This window comes from Siphateles boraxobius, unplaced genomic scaffold, assembly GCF_051911475.1.
Source record: "Siphateles boraxobius isolate OS27281-9 unplaced genomic scaffold, OSU_SipBor_1 19, whole genome shotgun sequence".
In the NCBI taxonomy this organism is placed as follows: domain Eukaryota; kingdom Metazoa; phylum Chordata; class Actinopteri; order Cypriniformes; family Leuciscidae; genus Siphateles; species Siphateles boraxobius.
Window position 1 is genome coordinate 18527759 of NW_027508799.1, and position 23196 is coordinate 18550954.

General features: G+C 39.2%; 1 protein-coding gene across 1 annotated transcript in view; it reads left to right on the plus strand.

Moving 5' to 3' along the window:
• The window catches only part of LOC143741709 (thyrotropin-releasing hormone-degrading ectoenzyme-like), a 139465-nt gene that overhangs the window by 32255 nt on the left and 84014 nt on the right, over window positions 1-23196 (plus strand). The window lies entirely within an intron of this gene.

A 23196-nucleotide genomic window follows, 5' to 3' on the forward strand; every position in this document is an offset into this window, starting at 1 on the left:
ATAAGAAATTTGCTGATGAAATAAGCAGTTAAAAGATGGAGGACGTTTCTTTTTTTTTTTTTTGCTAAATATATATATATATATATATATATATATATATAATGTACATTTTGACCATTAGATATCAAACAAATTCATCCACAGTACTGCTGCTACAATTCACTGTCAATATTGTGGCTACATTTAATGAAAGACACAGAAATAAAAACACAAACAAAAATAGATCTGGCCTGAAGTCGTGTCCTTCCCATTGTCACGGGTGTTTGCAGGAAGGCAGACGGAGGCGAGGATATAATTCCAAAACAAAGGTTTAATGAGAATATAATACAGGACAGCAGACCAGGCAGCAACACACACTAAATACAACAGAGATCAGACAAAGACTGACTGAACAGACGGAACTTAAATGCAAACAAAGATGATACTGATTAACGGAACACAGGTGATACAGATTAATTGATAATGACAGAGATGACACGTGACGTGATGACAGGCAGACAAGTCCAATGAAAACAAACTAAACAGAACACAACTTTGACATAACGCCGCTCCCCGCAAGGCGCGTCCTCAGGCCGTAACGAGAGAGATGAAGAGATGAGAGAGGTGAGGGTTTGGGAGGAGGAAGAGGAGCAGGCGAAGGGCTGGCGACAGGAGTGGGCGAAGGGCTGGAGAAGAAAAAGGGCTAGGTTGAAAGGTTATAAGGTCAGAGGGAAGGATGAAGATCCATGGTGGAGCTGATGGAGGGAGGAGCCATGGAGGCTGAAGGGCAGGAGGTTTTAAGGCGATGACGGACAGAGGCGGAACCAATGGGGGAGGATGACAGGAAGGAAACCGAAGTTTGCCGGGCCATGGTGGAGCAGAGGGTTCAAAGGGACACGGGGAAGCCGCTGGCTCGGGCGACTTAGGTGTAGACGGGAACACAGAAGGGCGCTGTGGAGACAGAGGGACTGAGGACCAAGGAGGAGCAGAAGGGAGTGAGGAGTCCAATGGAGACGGGGGGACAAAGGGACTGGCGTAGCCAGAGGAGTGCAGTCCAAAGATGAGGGTAGGTCGACGAGCGACCAAGGCAGATCCGAGGGGGCGAGGGAGCCTGGTGGAACTGTTGACCTGATGGACTATGGCGGAGATGAGGGTGAGCCAGTGGACTGATGTGGAATCCTGGATGCGGTGGCTGGAGCTGAATTCACTGTCCAAGATGGTGCTGAGGACTTGAAGCCCCTCAGCAAGCCCACCATTCCACTGGCGTGTAGAGGGCGAGTGATGGGTCTGACAGGAGGAAGAGGAGATGAGGATGACAGCTGGATGATGAGAGGCAGCGGGAGAGCGAGGTTGGGTGGGAATTCAAAAACAGATTCAGGTTCGGGAACAGACTTAGGCTCAGGAACAGATACAGGCTCAGGAACAGATACAGGCTCAGGAACAGATACTGGCTTGGGGACAGACTCAGGTCTGGGAACAGGAAAAGTTCTTGGGGCAGGAACAGGTCTAGGGACAGGAACAGGTCTTGGGGCAGGAACAGGTCTAGGAACATGAACAGGTCTAGGGACAGGAACAGGTCTTGGGGCAGGAACAGGTCTAGGAACATGAACAGGTCTAGGGACAGGAACAGGCTCTGACATGGTGGCGGCCATCCAGGCTGAGGTCTCAGGCATTGTGGTGTCTGCCACACCTCAGTCACAAAGACACAGGCACGGCTGACCTGGCGTGAACAGTCTCTGGCTCGGCAGGCTTGACGTGAACAGCCTCTGGCTCGGCAGGCATGACGTGAACAGTCTCTAGCTCAGCAGGACTGACGTGAAGCTCAGGCTCGGCAGGACTGATGTGGAGAAGCTCATGCTCGGCAGAACTGACGTGAAGAAACTCTGGAAGGGTGGTCTTGGTGAGACGAGACTCTGGAAGGGTGGTCTCGGCGGGGCGAGACTCTGGAGATGGTGGTTGTTTTCTGGATCGGGACGCGACGCTCACCAAACACCTTCCGATGACTTCCCTCCAGTTCAGTCCATTGGTGTTTGGGAGGTCGTAGCCTGGTGGAAATTGGCCCCGATCCAGAAAAGCAGCTTGAGGGTTTCGTCATGGAGGGTGCTAGCGACGGCTCGGCGAACAAACTTGTCTGTGAAGGAAAAGAATTCTGTGTCCTCTTGAGCAATAGCCACAAATATAGCCCTGTCGTCCAAACGTCCGATCTTCTGTCATGGGTGGTTGCAGGAAGGCAGACGGAGGTGAGGATATAATTCCAAAACAAAGGTTCAAAAAATATAATACAGGACAGGAGACCAGGCAGCAACACACACACTAAATACAATGGAGATCGGACAAAGACTGACTGAACAGACGGAACTTAAATATAAAACACAGATGACACTGATTAACAGAACACAGGTGATACAGATGATGATGATGATTAACACAACACAGGTGATACAGATGAACTGATAATGACAGAGAAGATGACACGTGACGTGATGACAGGCAGACAAGTCCAATGAAAACAAACTAAACAGAACACAACTGTGACACCCATCACCCCTGTGCATGTGTGTTTTGTGGACACAGAACACTGTATGCCTGTGTAATTACAAGCGTTTATTTTGAGTGTGTACATGTTTATGCATGTGTTTGTGAAGCCTGTCCATGTGTGTGCGTGCTTGTGAGCAGAATCACTGGCTACGATTACTTGCAACAAAATAATCCATTAGTAATGGGATTGACGGCTCAATCAGACTGAAAAGCCTTCATGTAAACATCTTAATCGATCCGACTGAGCTCGATCCAAATACAATTTCGATCGGATTGAAAACCAAAACTGAAAGGACTTTGCATGTGAAATGGCGTAGAAATAGGGTAATGATGTATGCCGCGTGGAACAAGCTGTTCTTCCTGTTGAATAAAGGGTCATATACGTAAATGAATGTCCCGTCATTCTAAAATTCTCCTTTCACTCAGCGTCTGTGAAGTGGAGCAACGTCCCACCAGTCCTTGTTTCGGATTTCCATCCACAGATGACTAGTTTTGGCCACAGGGAGGGCTATTTTTACTGCGTGATAAATATAACCAGCACGGAAAAATGGTTCATATGCTCATTGTCTCCAAATGACCAGAAACGGATATTAAGTCTGTTGTTTAAAACAAATAATGAACAAATGTAGAAGAATGTTTATTATGCGCAAACAGTGGAAAATTGTATATTCGTGCAGTGTGCACATCAACCAAATCAATTCCGATTTGAAGCTTGTGACATAAAAGCGCACATCTAAACACTATGCTCGGATTCATCAATCGGAATGAATTCAGTCCGATTGAAACTAAAGTAGTACATGTAACTAAAATGTAGTGTCTAGGGACATCCAGCCCTCAGCCTGGATGACCGCTGCCATGTCAGAGCCTGTTCCTGTCCCTAGACCTGTGTAGTGTAAAGTCACTGAGGTTTATTCCCACAGCAGTGTCAGTCAGTCCACCCTCATCTGTTGCTGTGTGGTGATGTCACAGCGCCACCAGGAGAAAGAGGGAGGGATAGACAATCGTGCAGGATGATGAAAGATGGAGGGGGAAGGAGTGAGAATGTTTGGATAGACTGAAGGTGAAAGCTCGAGTGGATGGGGTGAATGAGCTCTGGTTCGGTGAGCAAGGATGACTGTCTTTATGGTTTTAATGGTCTCGACCCTGAGAGGGCAAACGGCCGGCTCTGACCAATCACAGCGCTCTATCAGCCTGAAGCTACAACAGCTAAATCTATAACACACTGCTATAAAAAGCACATCACATAAAAATAAGAGGAAGCAATGCTGACCGCACGGTCATGATAAGACAAGCTTCAGCAAACTGTACTGTTCAAAGTCTGAAATTGTTCTGCTAAAATTAATGATTTGTTAATGTGTGAACGACCACCTGACATAAAGATTTGAAGTGGAATTCATGTGTCTAATTGGGTTGGACTTAATCAGCCAATGAGCAAGCAGTACATGTGATTTTTTAGAGCACTCTGTGTAGTGCTGTATTTGATCTCACCTGCTTTGATTTGAATGCTGCAGTTTTGGTTTTGCAAAAGTTGACATGCTAAATTACAATATTTAACTAAAAATTTCCCCCCGACAATTTTCTTAGCTTTGGAATAATACTCAATGTAAATAATGTATTAATAAATCTGAATTGAATTTGTTTCTATTCTAAGTAATAGAATATTCTTAATCCTAAGTAAATATTCAATATATATATATATATATATATATATATATATATATATATATATATATATATATATATATATATATTTTAGTATTTAAATGTATTAAATATGATTTGATTTAGGAAACAATATGTTGTCTTGTATCAACAAACATTTTTTTTAGGATATTTTTTTTCCATCAAGAACGCATTACATTTATCAAAAGTAACATTTACAAGTTGTTTCTATTCTATTCAAGTAAGATTCTTATTTCAAATAAAGGATGTTGTTTTAAACTCGATATTCATATACAAGTATAGCTGCTGAAAATTTAGCTTTGCCATCACAAAAATAAATTCCACTTTAAAATATATTAAAATAGAAAATAGTTAGTATAAATTGCAATAATATTTAAACATTTTGATCAAATAGACTGCAAGCAAAAGAGCTTAGATGGTATTTGGGGATCCATGACATCAAAAGGTTTTACCAAAAGACCCTTTTTCATATAGAATGTCGGAAATTCATAGTTGATAACAGTGAAGATCACTTAAAATACGGATAAAAATCATGTGGTTCATGAAAATATCGCAATGACTCCAGCACAGCACATTCAACTCTTAACAGACTATGAATAATTAGCTCTTTAGCATGTGTTTTGTGATTTATACACCAAACAGCTCATTGATTTCACTCATCAAGAAACAATCACGGCCAATCTGAGCATAAAATGAAGAATCTGAGGTAAATAATGGATATAAACTCAATCCAAAACTCACTTAACATGAAGTCAATTACTATATACAGTACATCACAATATCACTTACACTACTAGCAGAGATCTGTGAGAGTTTGAAACCAAACAAAGTCAAACGAAAGACCTTAAGGGCCGAAGCGTCAACACATATAGGTTGAAAGTGCTGCAGAAAATAATTGAATCGCTAAGGAATTTTAAGCAAATAATCAGGCTGGTTAGATTCGAGAGTAATTATATTAATAATTTCATATGTCGTGTGTTATTAGAACAAGCGTTCTGGAAGTCAAAATAAACTGGTGTGCTTCTGTACCGAAACTACACTGCTCAAAAATACCTCAGAAACGGTTATAAATATAGACATAATTGAACACTTCTGCAGATCAAAGCACAAACTGAACTGAGTACAAGGAAAATAACATTTAAAGATGTGTTTCTAAAACACTGAAGGGTATTTTTTTCCTAATATACTCTGAGAAAGGTTTGAGATGCTGAACATGGTTTCAAATAAAGTGTGATGAAATTTGTCTTATTAGTGGCTTGTTATTCTTTCCCTTTTTCTTCCAAATGTGTCATTGTATAAGAACAATTATTCAGTCTAATGAATTAGACATTGAGTATAAATCAATATTTGGCTTCAGTTGATCACAAACAATTTTGCAAACACAAAAGAAGTCTGAAGTGAACAATAATTGACTCTGAACTGGTTTCACAAAATATTTTTTGACTATAAGTGTCTTTTATCATTGCCAATTCAGTTATGTCTGGGGTTTAAATCTCAGATTTAAAACCAGCTCGGATATTAAACACTCACAGACTGCATCATTTCATATAAAGATCATCATTAATATATGAACAGAGATAGTCTTCTCTCAGATTAGCCCAAATAACACTTGACCTCTGCAGTTCTTGTCTCAAGCGATGAATTCACACGTGGCGTTGTGGTCGTTCTCCTCGAGGGTCTTTTGTTTTGACTGTAATGAACTATTTCATACTTGCTTAGCTTGACTGTTGCCTTGGTCTACAAATATTCCTATTATCATTATCTCTGAGATCATATTAAGTGTCTGTAGTTCTTCATAATTCTCTCTTACATATCAGTATATATCAGTCTCACCCTCTTTTCTCTCTGTCTGTCTCTCTCTCTGTCTCATATACTGACACTCAGAGCGCTGTGACATTATTCTGGGAGTTAATTGCTATTTTTGTGTTAATTCTGTCTCAGTTTCTCTGATCTCGATCTGTGTCCTCACTGACCTTTTCCCTTAAAATCAAATCTCGACATGTCATTTAGAAGACGTCAGATTTGCATGTCGATCTGCCGATCAGATTGCAGGACGAATGACCCACTGCAACTGCATTCCAGCAATAATAAAATGGCCATAAAATAGCAGACTCATTTGTCTTGTTAAGGCTAAATAAACACAAATAATATTTCCACACTTTTTTCCCCACACAGTTTGTTTGGAAAAGACACACAAGAAATATATTTTGCTCACAAGATATTTACCTAGTTTTACAACATGCAGTAATTCATAAAGTTATTTGTATAATGATTTTTTCATAGTTTAAGCCTGAAAGTCTGTGACTGGGATAACAGTAAAACAATAATATCTAAGACTAACATTCATATGAAAACTGGCAAACATAAATAATGAAAGACATACCCTTTCTTAAGGTAAAAGAGAAACACAAACATAAAACTGGCAGAAGTTGAAGTAACACCTCTTAACCATCTTCAAGAGGTGTTTCATTAATATTTTATTTAAGTGTGTAGCCTGATTATTACTGAAACACACACGTGAGCAGATCAATCTGGCTTCTCTGTGTACAGACTCATGTCTCCACCATCTGCGAGACTCTCGTCCATATGTTTCTCTGTCTCACTTTTGCCCCTCTTCCCTCTCCGTGTCCCCGTCTCTCATTAGCATGTTCCTCTCAAGAGCTTTTGTCCTTCTTACCCTCGAGTGCTCCTCATCTCTTCCCTCTCCTCTTTTCGTGAATCAGTTTTTTGTGTTTTCATCTCCATCTCACTTGTCATTTCCTCTTGTCTTTGCGAGCGATGTGACCTGGCCTCTGTTCTCTGAAGAGAGCGGTTGTTGAGTTGCAGAGCAGAAAGTTTTGTGGACTTCACTGTGGATTTCTCCGCCTGTCCGTTTCCAGGCTCAGGGTCACTGAGGGTCTCTGGAGGTCGACAGGGTCAAACCTCCGTCTCGCTCTTGTGGCTTTTGACAGCTCTACTGCGGTCAGCGCACATAAACGCTTTGGTTCTGCATGTTTAGGCATGTGTCTCATCCTCACTTCAAGACAAAGACACTGATTCAAAGGAAACTCTCATTCCTGCATATGTGTGTGTGTGTGTCAACTAATCTTTGTCATGGCTGTGAACAAGTGTTGTTCGTGTTTTCCCACTCCTCTACAACAATAATAGACCTCTCCAGATCGCTCTTCACTCCGGTAGATTGTCAAATACGTGCTCTGAAAACACGCTTCTGTCTCATCCTGGCGATGAGTCTCGTCGCCCTTCTCACTCAGCGTTTGTCTCAAGAGCCTCTCCAAATATTTACTCTCCGTTTCCAAGGTTTCATTTTTATGAGTTCTCACGTTTACTAAACTAACAAGATACAATATCACATTTTGTTTTTCAGATTATTTTGCCATTATTAGCAGATATTTTGTTGTGCTGGTGAAAAGCTGTTCTAATTTATGTTTATGCACAACTAATAACAGCTAGGCCCAAGATCCAGCCAAAACTAGCTTAAGGTGGTAACATATTTTATATGTTTTTTAACTGGTCCATGCTGATCATTTATGATCTTCTGTTAGTCCAGGCTGGTTAAAATGGTTGATCTACTGGATTGGTATGGGTCTGATTTTGGAATGGTAGACTGCTGTGGAAAAATCAGTTTGACAAGCTTAAGCTTGCATTGAACTGGTTCCTGGTTCTACAAAAACAGTGATTTGAACTTATATTTGATTATATTATCATTATATTAAATGTCATTATAAGAGATTAGATCTTAAACTCTCATTCAAACCGTTTGAGTGAATCAGTTTGTTTGTTTTGACTTTGAAATGAAGAAAATATGGATTCACAGATTCAGCTGGATCATCAATTAACAGTTTTTCCAAAAGTCTATGCATCGAAATAAATATTAGCTATATGCTGCAATCATAACCAAGTTTTGATTTGAGATAAAATACTTTGTCTTGCTTAGCTCAGTACTGGTACAAATTTGTCCCCAAAATATGGTTAAGTAGGAACACACACACGCACACACACACACACACACACACACACACACACACACACACACACACACACACACACACACACACACACACACACACACACACACACACACACACACACACACACACACACACACGCACGTCATACTGTACAAACTGTATATTATCTCCCCTTACACTAACCCTAAACCTACCCATCAAAGAAAAGTATTTAAATTGTAAGTTGAATTTGATGTGCTGTGTTCAGTGCTTCAGACTAACAGCAGGTCCATGTCAAAGTCATTCAGTGTAAATCGTGATATTGGAGTCGCTCGAGAAGTCAAACAGCTTCTTTCCCTCAAAACTCTCATACATAATACAAAGATCCTGAATTTCACCAGCTTGACATACACTGAACCGGCCGGTTTTTGTCCTTTTAAAATTTTTTTTCTTTTTCTTCCATACTCTTGCTCCATTTCACGCTAGTTTCCTCGTTCACTCTGTCAGCAGCCTTCTGGACCCACAATCGCTCATGGCCTGAAAGTGCTCAAGCATGATGGGTGCACAGGTGCTCAGTGATGTATCCATCCATCCATCCATCCACATATTCTCTCTCTCTCTCTCTCTCTATCCTTTTTTCATTTATTTATTTATAAATCAGTTTTTTTTACTCTTATTATATTTTAGTCAGATGGCATCAATCTGTTTACGTTGCTGAAGTGTTTGAACTTGTCAATGTTTCACAAATGGCAAATTCTCTTTTTTATGTTTTAGTTTGAAACATGCGCTTCTCTTTACGTGACACGGTTGATGTGTTTATAGTTGCGAGTCGAGGACACTTTTTCTCAGATTCTGCAAAAACACAGCTGAAGTTTCATGGTGATAGTCTGTCTTTGTCAAAGTGTTGGTGGGTTTGTCGCAGCGCAGAGCAGCAGATTGATCCTCCTCTTGTCAATGTGAAGTCAGAGAGGAGCTGTTGCAATGAGCTGCTAAAAGCAAACAGATTTCTGCCGATGACAGAATGACACATCCAGACAAGACAAAGAAAAGAGTTTCAAACCCATGGCTTGGGACAGGCAGAGATGGAGTTTGTTCATTCTGTCACAGTCTCAGTATGTATATACAGTACTGTGCAAAAGTCTTAGGCACGTTAGTATTTTCACCAAAAAAAAAAAAAGGTTTTAAGCCAGTTATTTATATCTTTTGCTGTAGTGTGTCAGTAGGAAATATCAGTTTACATTTTCAAACATTCCTTTTGCCATTCATTTTAATAATCCAGTGATATTTTTGTCAACAGCCGGTATGCTCCACACAGAGATCTGATCTCATTATCATCAAGTCTATCTGTGATTACATAAAAAAAAGGAAAACACTGAGACAGACTAAATGCAAAATACTGTGGCGACGTATCAAAGACGGTCAGTCACCGTGAGGGCTAGAATTAGCTGTTTAGCACTGGAGCTCAGGGGCTACTCTGGAGTTAAACATGCCAAAAATGGAAAATGTTGCACTATACTTTTTACTCATGATTTTGTTCTTTTTGTTTTAGTACTGAAACGTAACAAGCACAGAATAACAACTGCGTCAGTCTCCTGAGGAGGTTTCAAGAGGTGTGAAGAATGTGAGCTGCAGGCCAAAGGCAATTTCTGCAGAGACAAGTAGCAAGGAATTCAACTACATTTTGTTTGTAGCAGTTTGTTCGCAAAGCAGCAAAAGAATAGTGTTAAGATTTTAGGTAATTTGAGCTTTAAGGCTTTAATTTTGTGCAAATGACACTCAGCTCACTACTGTGTTTATGCGTCTCACACAAGAAAAAACTGTGCTGTGTAAATATTAAAAGGTTACAACAATGTAGAAGCTTGAAGTATGAAGATTGCTAAAAATAAAAAAAATAGCATAAAGATTACAAAATAAAACCAATTAGCACAAAAGCTACATGCACAGTGGGAGAGCCGCAGGTAACCAGCGACCAAATCCTGCTCACATCCCAGTCAATTAGCAGAAATCCATCCAGATCAGAGTCATAAGGGTTTCCATGGCAATGAGAGAGAAACAGCCAATGAGAGAGAGCAATATGAATCAGATTCAATTCAACAATCATTCTCTATTAACAGATACATCATTCAAGCTGTGAACACTGTGACAATAATACCTCTGTGAAACAAACGCCAGTTTCCCATCTCCATCTCCAGCTCGAGCCTGTCCAGCCAAAGCTTCAATCTCATGGCAGCTGATCTGAGAGCAGCATGTGTGTGACTGATGAAGATTTTGGCTGATCAGTATTCACTTCACTCTCATTGTGCCGCGATCATCTGCTGACTGTGCCGTCTCCGTCCAAATGAACGTTCTTGTGTTTTAGGCCACGGAGAAGCTCATTCGGCTCTGAGCCGTGACGGACCTGTTGCGAATTATCCTCTGTGATCTGTGCATTCAGATTCAGTGACAGATTAGAAGATCCTCAAAGAAACGCCACATGAGTGAATAAACCCGCATAGACACAGATCCAACAGCGACAGTGTTTAACAGAAACATTATATAAACTCACTAAGTGTGTTTGAATGTGTCTTTATCCAAATGACACTCATCAAGTTTAAGAATTCAACAATAAGGCGTTTGTTCACGTCTGAAACGCCTCTCGCCCGGCCCGTGTGGACAAATTAGAGCGTCTGCCAATACCATCGACCGCCTGAAGCGTCTGCCATATGAAGGCTGTAAACAAACGACAGATTGCTTTACAGAGCATGAAGATACGAGGAGAAAAAAAAAGATGTCATAAATGGAGGATATTGATTGGATGGTTTGTTTATCTAGCATTTGTTCTGCTGAAGTTGGAGAGTAAAGATCAGATGTTACTCAATGTGTGTGTTTGTGTCCAAATTAAATATTTTTGAGAAGCCTTTGTGTTTGAAAGTCCTAAAAAACATTGAGAGCAACTCAGAGAAAATGTCTGTCACCTCTAAATTCTTTGTCTAAACTTTTTTTATTTACTTGCCTTGAACTGAAAAGTCCCTGATTAGCCGAAGCCTTTTATACACCCTGATAATGTGAGTGTGTTTGTGCTTCAGTCTTTATCTAATGCTGGCCGTTTCTTTTCATGTGCTTTTGAATTTCGCCCAACAAAACAGAACAAAGACACCAAAGCCTGAAACTCGCCATTAAAAATTTGCCAAGAAACATTCATAAAAAAGCTTCACAAAAACAGCTCCAGACCCTTTTCTTTGCATCTCACTTTAAATTTGCCTGTAATGGCCATTTTTGTGCACCGAATTTGTAAAAAGATGGTTTATTCATCCTCTTTTTTTGTCATTCTGGCTTTTACTCATAAGGTTATTGTTACTATATTGTTTTTCTTATGCCATAAAATACAGAATATACATTATATATTGCGGTGTAAATGGAATTTCAGCACTGAGCGTCAGTTATGGGGTATATATAAGATGACATCTGTCACTTTGTAATAAATAATTGAAACTGGAGTGTTAAATCCACCTCATACACACGAAGGCTCTCATATTCGACCGCGGACTGAGATTTCTAGGTCCTGTGGCCACATCCCTGTCCATCTGAGAGACAAAACCACTGCAGCTCGGACAGGACGAACACAATAACGGAGTGTTTATTAAGCAACATCAACCTCTCATGTGGATCAAGGACCATTTTCAAACAATATTATGCAGTTGATTCTCTGTAGGAACATCAGGCCCAATTTGTTACATTAGACGGTTCACAAAACTTCTCTAAAATTACATTATCAAAGGCACTTTACAATATAAAATTAAAAAGTGGGTGAATGAGATCTTGAGTTTAAGCTCACGTTCGATGACTGGACAACTGTCACCATTAAATTAATTATATTGCTTCAGTTTTACAAGCATAGTGCTCAATTTTCAATTAATAAAAAATATTAATATTATTTATTTATTATTTTTTTAAACCCAAAGTTAAATGTCCAGTTCACTGCCGCCTAGTTGACATTATGGGTTTGAAAAAATAGTTCATAGTTTATTTTTAAAGACTTGACTACAACAGGGGTTTGAACTTGCTGTTGCTTTACTGTATTTGGACAGACAGATAACTGAACAACACAACAGTATGTTCACTGTAGTTTTGGGTAATTTTGTGTCTATGTGGGAAACTAGATGCATGAATCAACCTGTAGGATTTCTGCCAGCTGGTATTTCTCAAAGCTACTGAAATTTTAGTTGATTAGATCAGGATGCGGCAGAGTTTACATTCAAATGCAGTTTAGTAAAGTCACGTTTCTCTTTCACTTTCTGCTCTCAGTGCTGAATGTGTTAGGAAAAGCATTTCAGTGCTGCATTTTTCTATTCATTCTATTTTCTATCCATTCAAACCAGAGCCCAATGACCGACCGGTCTGGAAAATGATAGCTTTCGACTGGCTGAGGTCACGTCAAAACTTCCCATGAGATTGTAGATCTGAAGACAAACAGATCAACACTCGCTAGTTCATTTGGCAGCGTGACTGAATTTAATGAAGAAATGTAAAAAACAACAACTCATGTAAGAAATATAACACAAACAGAGCAACTGAGAATTTCCCTAAACTTGTATATTTTCTATTTCAGAGAGAGAGAAAAGAGTTATGTTTCTCATTCTTTTTTTTCTTTGACTTGAAAAAGTGACAGTTAATGTTCATGATCAAACAGTCTCAGGAAAGGGAGGAAAACTTTGTTGAGGAGAGAGGAGGGTCTCTGAAGTCATGATGTCAACACACACACACACACACACACACACACACACACACACACACACACACACACACACACACACACACACACACACACACACACACACACACACACACACACACACACACACACACACAACACACACACACACACACACACACACACACACACACAAACACACACACACACACACACACACACACACGAATGTATTGAATCTGCTTCCAAATGTACAAAATCAAAACAAAGTGAAGATTTCAGCATCTCTGAGACACTTCAGATACAGTGACAATTTCCACTGGTAGATTCTGACATTCTGAAAAAATTTGACAACTGAAAAAAGGCATCATGCTGTAAAAAAATTATGATAATAATAATAATAATAATAATAATAATAATAATAATAATATATATATAAAGACACATTCCTTCTGTTATAAAATATGAGTTCATCAGGATCATTTATTGAAACTGAAATCAATTTTTATGATCATCGTTATGGCATCACAATCATGAACTCATTAGCCCATGACTGTCCACATTTACATATCTACACCTACACTGTATTTGCTCTAATAAAAGTAAATTATGGTGGTACGTGGAGTCTAGTCAATCATAACCCAGGTCATTAACATCATAATTCATAAAGGTACAGTAGTAAGAATATGTTGTTTATTTCTAAGGTTTAGAGAGGAAAAAAAATAATCTTACAATTTAATACAATTTATTAAATTACATCACTAGGACTTCATAGACTTCAGGGAAAACAAAATGCTACAAAAGTGCAGATATTGCCCTTTTAATAGCCCATTTCAAACAAACAGTCTTTAATGGTAAATTACCGGTAAGAGATCATGTGTGAACAGGACCTTTTCAAAAACACAGATAAATTAGTTCTAACAATTAACCAGTAAAGGAAGTTGTTAACATTACCAATAAATTACCGGTATAATGCTGTGTGTGAACAAAGAATGAAGATTACCGATATGAGCACGTACAAGTTTCCGAAGCTTCTTTGTGCCAATCATAAAGTTCTTATGGAGATGACGTGATTACTCCGCGCTGTTAACAGTAAGCTCCAATGCTTTTCAATAGTTTTTCTATGTAAATATGTGGTAGATGGACATCTTTGACCGTGTCGCGCTCGAGACCCTGGCTTCTTTTTCATTCATCAGTGCTGCGGTTCTGCAGTTGGATACTATTATGCACGTCGTGTGGCACGTTCTGTTTGCATCCCCTTATGCCTGTCACTCAGACGTCAGAAAATTTTCTCAAATTGAACAAATAGTGAAACTAAAGTGTTTTTCCTTATGTGGGTGAATAAAGACAAAAGCGCAGCATTTAAAGACAATTCCCAATGACTGACATCACAGAATTTACCGGTATTTTGGTGCTGATGTGTGAAAAGTCTCCTACAAGTAAAAAGACAGAATGCCATTGCTTGTGTGAACGACATATTTGTGTATTTACCCGTAAAGTCATTCTGGTCATTTTATGGTAATTTACCGGGAATGCTGTGTGAAAGGGGCTAATGTTTCACGGGCTGATATATAAGCAAAATCTTAATCCATGAGCAGGTTACTAACAATGATCTTGTTTTACCACAAGTATTTTTGATTTAATATATTTAACATATTGTTCACTCTTACAAGATGAAGACACTTTCACCTCTTTAGTTCAGCTCTTATAGTCGAGTGTTCATCTTTACTGAAGTGTTGTTTAGGTATGAGAGTCTCTATAATGATGGATCTGATCTCAGACCTGCTCTTAAGTGGAGAACACCGGCAGACATTAGACTTAATGGCCATTGACACACTCACACTCTGCAGGTTACATCCAACATCTCACTTGACTTTCAGCAGGATTAAATGTGAAGTTGAATCACCAATAATTTCCAGAAACAAATCTGACCTGGTTTCTCTGGAATAAACAAGCCATAGTATATGCTACTGTAGTTGTTGTTGTATGTTGTTTCCTCTAATATCAACACTGACATTTAGCCAAAGGTCAACAGTGAGGATAGGGTGGAAACTTTAAAGGGAGGCACTAGTTACCCACTGAGTGCAAATTAGGTGTACAGTATGTGTTGTTGTGGCCGAGTGCCAAAATGTAGGGTTTTAAAATCCCCGGAAACATCCTTTCACCTTCAAAACAAACATGAGAGTGTTACAGGGTTTAATAGTGTTTTTGCTACGCTACTGCATAGAAATATGCTAACAAATTCTCAAAACACTTTAGCAAATGCATAGTAAACTGCTAGCAAACACCAAGGTTACCCTGGCAGCCACTCAGAAAACTTTAGTAACTCTATCATAGCATCATTAGCATCATAGCAGCAAATTTAACTCAGGCAAATATCACTAATTTTTCTTGAAAATTATATAATTTCTTGAAAAACTAGATTTATTGTGTTTAGTGGTGGTCAAAACACTTATTGGGTTATTCTACTTTTAATGAATGTTCAGAGCAATGCTCGCTTGTTCTCCTCTACTCTTGCTAAATTTATTTTTATGTGGTAATGTTTTGGGGTTAATTAGGTTCAAGATCAAGTTTGGCAGGAATAAAAGAAGAAAGGAACATGCTGTGCCCTGAGGAAGGGAAAAATGAAGCAGCCGAAAAAACAATATGTTGCTTCAAAAACATTGTTTTCATGGACTTTTTCAGGAAGTACCAAAAGGAAAGCAACTATTAATTATCCCTACAATACATTTCCTGAGGCACGTTGTGTGTTTTCTGAACACGCTGCTGTGGAAGCGCCTGACGATGCAGTTTAATAGTTACTAGAACTGAGAGTCACTCAACTCTTTTACTTTCTGTTCAACAATCCCTCGGCGCTTTGCTACATATGCTGTGTCTTCCCAGCAGTCTCTGCTGATAATTTCACAGTCACACATATTAAAGTGCAAGTTCACGGTTTTGAATATTTTTCTATTCCTGTCGCTCGTACACTTTCCATCCTGACGTCAGCAGAGAGACAAAAAGTCCAATAACAAGCAGCTTCACCTTTCCTCCTCTTCCAATTACTGATAAAGACGAATAGCAAACGGAAGGCAGAAAACTGCTGGAGTGTTTCAGGACAATGTCTAAAGCTCACTGATCTGTGCTATAATAATTCCTCCCGACCCGTCACTCCGGTCCTGAACTCTCTCTCGGGAGTCGAGAAGAAAAAAATGTTTGTGTCCATCCGTTGTGCTTGGGTGCCGCTCTGATTTGTAGTGAGCACCTGAATTTGACCACTTCTCACAGTTATTGCCTCTCGCCTCTAAAGACTTCTCTCCATTTCAGCAGCTGTGATTTGTGGAAGAGCAGAATGGGCCGCAGACATCATTAGAGAGAGCTGATACTAGCGGGACGCTCCAGCTGGAGCCGAAATAGTGCTCATAGTGGCTCACACTGGCTGAAAGTGCGATCGATTGTGTTACCGGGTTAAGAACGGGAACGCTGTGGGTTTGATGCACTGAGAGAAGACAGAGACCGGGAATGTGTTAGTGTGAGGAACGCTAATACCGGGTTAAGACTACACTTTATTTTTGTCTGTTACCTTAGTCACTGTGTCTGATTATGAGGGTTTGACTCCTAAATTATTTTCATGTCGTGGACAAGAAACATGACTACATGACTATGACTACGCATTACTCCCCGACTCTAATATGCTGTCTTTACCAAAGTGCGTGATTTCATAGAGAAGGAGGAACTAGCAGATGTCTGCCGGAAACAATAGCGTAAACAGACTACTGAAGCATTGTGTTAGCTTAATGATAATTCCAGTGCTCAACGGGTACTCATGTTACTGTGATTCACCTCTGCTAGAAGTGCCTCTGCTATCGTTCGCCAGCATTTATCTTTTTAGTCCCTCGAGGAAACATCATAAAGGCAGGAGTAGCTGCTATAGCACGAATCTTTCCGCCATTGTATATTTCCACCTAGCAGCACCAATACTATCTCTCTTTCGTTTCGACATGTTTGTAAGCAGTGTACGTAAGAGCTTTTGTGCTCCTATTGGTCAATGTCACAGATGATGGAACTTGTAGTGAAGGGCCGAAATTTTTTTCAACTCCTAGTCTTTGTCGTGAAGCGCCGCAGACTCTGTATCAGTTGTCGCACACTATGACACACTACACAAGATGAAACGTTCAATTCTTGCGTAACGTTGTCGTTTACAAACCAGCACGACACCCTACGTCAAAAGGATTGTGCCAGAATCGGGCTGATATCGTTTAGTCTGAACCCGGCATAATGGACAGGACGTTACTTGTTTTAAATGCGGCCAATAACAGATTCTAGTGTGAATAGATCGTGGTCCTGGACTGACCCGCATGTGCAAAAGAACGATAGAAAGACATTACGCAGCATGCTGTCATATGGAAGTAAACACGGAGGACATTAAAGTAAGGGACTACGCGTTTATTTATTGTGTAATCTGCCGTGGAACCCAGCATATTTATGTGCAGGCAATATTTAAAAAAAAGACGTGGATGCAAAAACAGAGAGGAGAGTTTTTAAACATACAGTGCTGGTTAGAATGATTTGCCCCCTTGGTAAATATGATCAAAGATGGCTGTAAAAAAACAAAAAAACATCTGCATTGTTAATCCTTTTGATATTTAAAAAAAATTAAAAAAGCAAAAATCTAACCTTTCATTGAACATTGAAGTAAAATAATTGAAAGGGGGAGGGTTGGGGGAATCACATTATGAAATAAATGTTTTTCTTCAAAACACGTTGGGAACAATTATTTGCCCCCTTTTATTAAACACTTTTTGCAACCTCCTTTTTCCAAGATAACAGCTCTGAGTCTTCTCCTATAATGCCTGATGAGTTTGGAGAACAACTGACAAGAGATCAGAGACCATTCCTCCATACAGAATATCTCCAGATCCTTCAGATTCCAAGATCCATGTTGGCACCGCTTCTCTTCAGCTCAGCCCACTCATTTTCTATAGGGTTGAGGTCTAGGAACTGGGATGGCCATTGCAGATGCTTGGCGCTCAGTGACCCATTTTTGTTTTGATTTTGATGTTTGTTTTTGAATCACTGTCCTGTTGGAAGATCCAAACATGGCCCATTATAAGATTTCTAGCAGAGGTTGTAATTTTTTATCTGTTGGTATTTGATCGAATCCACGATGCCATGTACCTGAACAAGATGTCCAGGAGCTCTGGCAGAAAATTAGGCCCACAGCATAAAATATACAGCAGAGTATTTCATTTTACACATGGGGTACTTTTTTATCCCTGTGTGCACCAAACCCATCTCAAGTGTTTGCTGCCCAAAAAGCTTTTTTTGTTTTGTTTCATCTGACCATAGAACCCATCCCGTTTGAAGTTCCATTAGCGTCAGTTACTTTTCAGACGTTCTATGGACAGATGAAACAAACAAAAAAAAGAGCTTTTTGGCAGCAAACACTTAATATGGGTTTGGTTCATAAAGGGATAAAAAAATACCCCATGTGTAAAATGAAATACTCTGCTCTATATTTTATGCTGTGGGCCTAATTTTCTGCCAGAGGTCATGGACATCTTGTTCAGATACATGGCAAGAACTCTGTCTTGTATTCTGTCCAAACATACCGCGTCTTCTATGTCTGGTGACCTGTAAAATGCGCAAAAACTGTTTCTATTGCAGTTTTGCGAAATATTTATTTTTCGAATTGCCTGAAAAAAACACCTCATACGAGCGTAAAAACCTTTTTGCGATAAATGGGAGTTTTTGCGTAATTGACATGTTTCCATTGGGCGTATTTTCAATTCGCAATTTCAATTTACGCAATTTGAAGGGTAATGGAAACGCGGTTATTGACACAGCCGTCTTGTTGGGGGGAGCAAATGTTCAGATGCAGTTCTGATAGTTTGAGATAACGGAGGTGAATGTGTGAGATGAGAGGTGGAGTGAACTGTGTGATAATGAGACGAGCTGAGAGCATCTGTTTGACCATCTCTGGAGGCTTTCCTCCTCAGGCACCACTGCAGATCCATGAAGGGCCGCTCTCTTCTGCCCCGCTGCCTGTGTTAAGAGCTCAGATGTGAGAGCAGACCGCAGGGCGTCAGGGGTGCTGTGGACCGAGAACGAGTCTATCCACTTTACCATGACCACACACACACACACACACACACACACACACACACACACACACACACACACACACACACACACACACACACACACACACACACACACACACACACACACACACACACCCAAATGCTTCCCTCTCTCCTCATATTCAGCTTCATGTGCTTCTGAGCTTAATAAAGCTCGGTGGAGAATGAGGGTCGACATTCTGCTGTTCACTAATAAAAAATAAATAAATAAAAGATCATTTTTGTTGGTTTGAGTGTGTCTTTGACAACTAAGAAACTGACAATCAGGAGTCGTGACCCCGTATTGACTTCTCTATGCTGCATTGGGAGTTGAAATTCAGTGCTGTTCAGGTGCAGATCCAGGTCCAGGAAGTAAGAACAGGAAGAGTGAGACTGCAAAATATTAAAAGAAGAATATGTGAGGAATATGGAGTCCAGGTGAATGTAGGAAGCACAAAAGGAGCACAAATCAACACAACAAATCCACCTAAACCTCATCATGAACACACAGCGTGTCTTCAATATGAGAAAAGCAGAAATATTATCGGTCTGAAATAAAAACAGTAAATTTAGGTATGTTGCAATTTATTCAACAGCGTGATAGAGTCAAACAGCTTCGTACTGAACTGAAATTTGTGGCCCAATTAGCCAACAAAATGGCACCAATTACTACAAACTGCAAACTGAGGCTCCACATGCAGAAGCATCTAAAAAAAATCATTCTGAAATTTAAATGCCAGGTGGGAGACTTTAAGGTCTGGAAACATTTCAGATCAAGCCTTTATGATTTACCTCAGTAGAAACCACTGGAAAATCTCAACATGAAAGTCCCTTTGATCAGCTGCTGATGAAACACTCTCAACCTGTTCTAACTCCTGACTCAGCCTGGACTCTGAAAGGGACCTTCTTGTTATTAGGCGACAGTGCTAGCCACTTGTATACAATGTCTGAATTAAAAAATCTATTAACATATAAAACAAAAAGGTAAGGAAAAAACAAATAATACCCATCTACTCTGCAAATCCAGAGCAACATAAAGTAACTCTGCTATCACACATACAGTAATGGAAAGTTAATTAATATGAGTACTTTGAAACATTGTATGCATTTTAATTAACTCTTAATGAAATTACAATTCAGACACTGAATTAAAAATATTTGTCAAAAAGCAAAAAAGTAAAAGTTACAAAAAATCTAATCAGTAAACTTTAACTATGATGTTAAAGGGATAGTTTACCCTAAAATTAAAATTAAGTCATCATTTACTCACTCTGTTGTTGTTTTAATGCAGTATGCAAAAAAAAGAAGAATTGAAAACAAAAATTGTTTGTGAGACTCTAATCTGAAATCAGATCCGTCATTATAGAGACTCTCAAACCCACAACACTTCAGTAAAGATGAACACTCGACTATAAGAGCTGAACTAAAGAGGTGAAAGTGTCTTCATCTTGTAAGAGGGAACAATATGTTAAATATATTAAATCAAAAATACTTGTGGTAAAACAAGATCATTGATAGTAAGACTCTTCAATCTGACTCGCCCAGAAAAACCACCCAAATTGAGAGAAACTAAGATTTATAAAAATGTGACACGCAGAAAGATCTTGAAAAGCAAAGGAAAGATCTGTGGGAATTGTGCTACATGATTGAAATATCAAAATGTCAAATAGCAAAGAAACACTTTATACACTCAGCATAGGGTTCTTTCATGTAGATCTATTTCCTAATCGGTTTAATCCATTGATGAATGTTCTGTCAATACTGTAATCCTGCAATGCTGTTGAAGGTGAAACTAGACATATATGACGATAGAGTGTGTGAAAGTGAACAGACCTTCATCAATTCATCACAGTTCAACATGCTAAACAGACTCACACTAAAAGAGCCCAGCACTGCAGACAGGCCAGTTTAACTCTTATCTGAGTTGTAAAACAGAAGAAACAAGACAGCGCTTATAGCATTAACAGCTGATGTGTTTATAGCCTAAAGCGTTGACCATGCTAATGCTGGATTGCATGTGTTCTAATGCTGTTTCTGGGATATTGAGAACTTTGGAGCTGCTTTAATAAAGAGTGAATGATGCTATTCTGTCTGCCATGACTGCTGGTATGAAATGTATATTCCAAAACAAGTCAGATTCTAAGAGTCTTAGATGTTTCTAATGATACAAAGGTTTTCAATATTTAATAATGATTGTATGGCTATATAGTGCAGTGAATCCAAGCTACCATGAAGTGAAGTTAGCATTATGATGCCTGACAATCATGATCCTCACCGAACATAATATGTACCGCAGCAGCTGGTTTAGATTAAGTAAATCAGGGTAAACAGTAAACATGCTCATGTGTTTCCATTTCTCAGTATATTTCCAGTGTTTTCATGATGAATAAGCAGGTTGCTAATGAAAAGCCCTCTCAACCCCTCATAGAACTAGCATCAAGAAAATAAATAGTGCTGCTCATGTTCATGTACAACTACTTCAAACACAGACGCCTTGATGGTCATTAAGTGTAGTAATCTAATGAAGAAACTTTATTAAGTCTTTTCTGTGGTTAGGGATTCAGCGTTTCTTCCTCTCAGAGCTCGGATTCCTCAGAGACAAATACAGTGTAATTGTGGAATTATTAATGGAGTCATAATAACCTCAGGCGATGTATACAATAACTACAGTATGGCAATGTCTCTGCCCGGGGAGAGAGTTGCGCTCTAGATTCAAGTGATATTTGTTAACAAGGTGTAATTTCTCCACTTCAACTAGGAAACAAAAATGCCTCCTATTTATTGATCTAAATAAACTCGATCCTTCTGAAAAATGCAGAGTTGGTCTAGGTTGTCATGCTGTTCACAAGCAAAACTAAGCTGGTATAGCTGGCCCACCAGCATTCCTCTTTCCCATGATGGTGACTTACCAGCAGCTTATATATATATTACTTTAAGCACACACTAGATGGATGGATGGATGTATAGATAGATAGATAGATAGATAGATAGATAGATAGATAGATAGATAGATAGATAGATAGATAGATAGATAGATAGATAGATAGATAGATAGATAGATAGATAGATAGATAGATAGCAGACAGAAACCACTAGGGACTCATTATGGAACTATATATTTAGTTTTGTTTTCATAATATTTATGCCTTTATAACAATATCTTCATATTTTTATACTGTATCAAACAAAAAAATGTTGCTGTGATTTAAACACAGAAAAAGAAACGCACGTTGAATAGCAAAATGTAGAGTTGCATTTATTATTTTCTATTCTGCCACTCTATAAACAGACATGTGTCTAGCTGATCTTTATGAAGTGAACGGTACGTATTCCTGTACTGAATGAGAGCAGGTGCGCGCTGACAGACGGAACCCTGCTGAGAGCAAAACCTCACGTTCATATCCTCAATCTGCCTCATTTCCTGTGTTCGCCCTAAAACAGCCTCAAAGAGCAGCGCAGGTATTAATACAGACTCACAGATAGACCTGAATGTTCAGAACTAGACCTCAGGCTGTGTGTGTTTGTGTGTGAAACAGACTGAGGTGTGAGGAACGTGATGAATAATTGCTTTAGTGGAGCTAGTGGAGGTTCTGCTCTATGAAAAACACAAGCTGTTTGTTTATTTTGATCTTGCTGTTTTTACAGATGCTCTTGTTTCTGTCTCCCGCCATTCACTGTGCCCCGGTCTACAAAGACCCACCTCTTCATCTTCCCCTCACAGATTCCTTCAGCCTTTTTTAATAGTGAGACAGTGAATGACAGGGAGAGATAGAATTTCTCCGACTTTGCATCATCATCATGAGTTTTGTAAAATGTTACAGCACTCTGCCAAAAATAACCTGTTCTATCCAACACAGGAACTGTGTAGAGCTTTATATATAAACTAAAGGTCATACACCTGCTTATAATGACTTACAGGTACAGCAGTGAAAGAAAGAAAAGATAAATAAATAAACGATACTGGAGTACAATGATGGTATCAGGTGTAAATATTGTGGTATTATATTTCAAATTTAAGTTCCTCCTTAAGATTAATCTCTTATATTCCTCAATGTTAAGTCACTTTGGATAAAAGCATCTGCTGAATGAATAAATCTAAATCTAAATGTGATTTACTCAACCAATTTGTTCATAAACACTGATTCAGACAGGAATGAATAAAGTGACTTCCATTATGAGTGAGTCACTGAATCATTCGCTCAACTGATTCATTTAAAACACTTATACATTCAGTATCACAGAAGCAAGTATGTTGTTT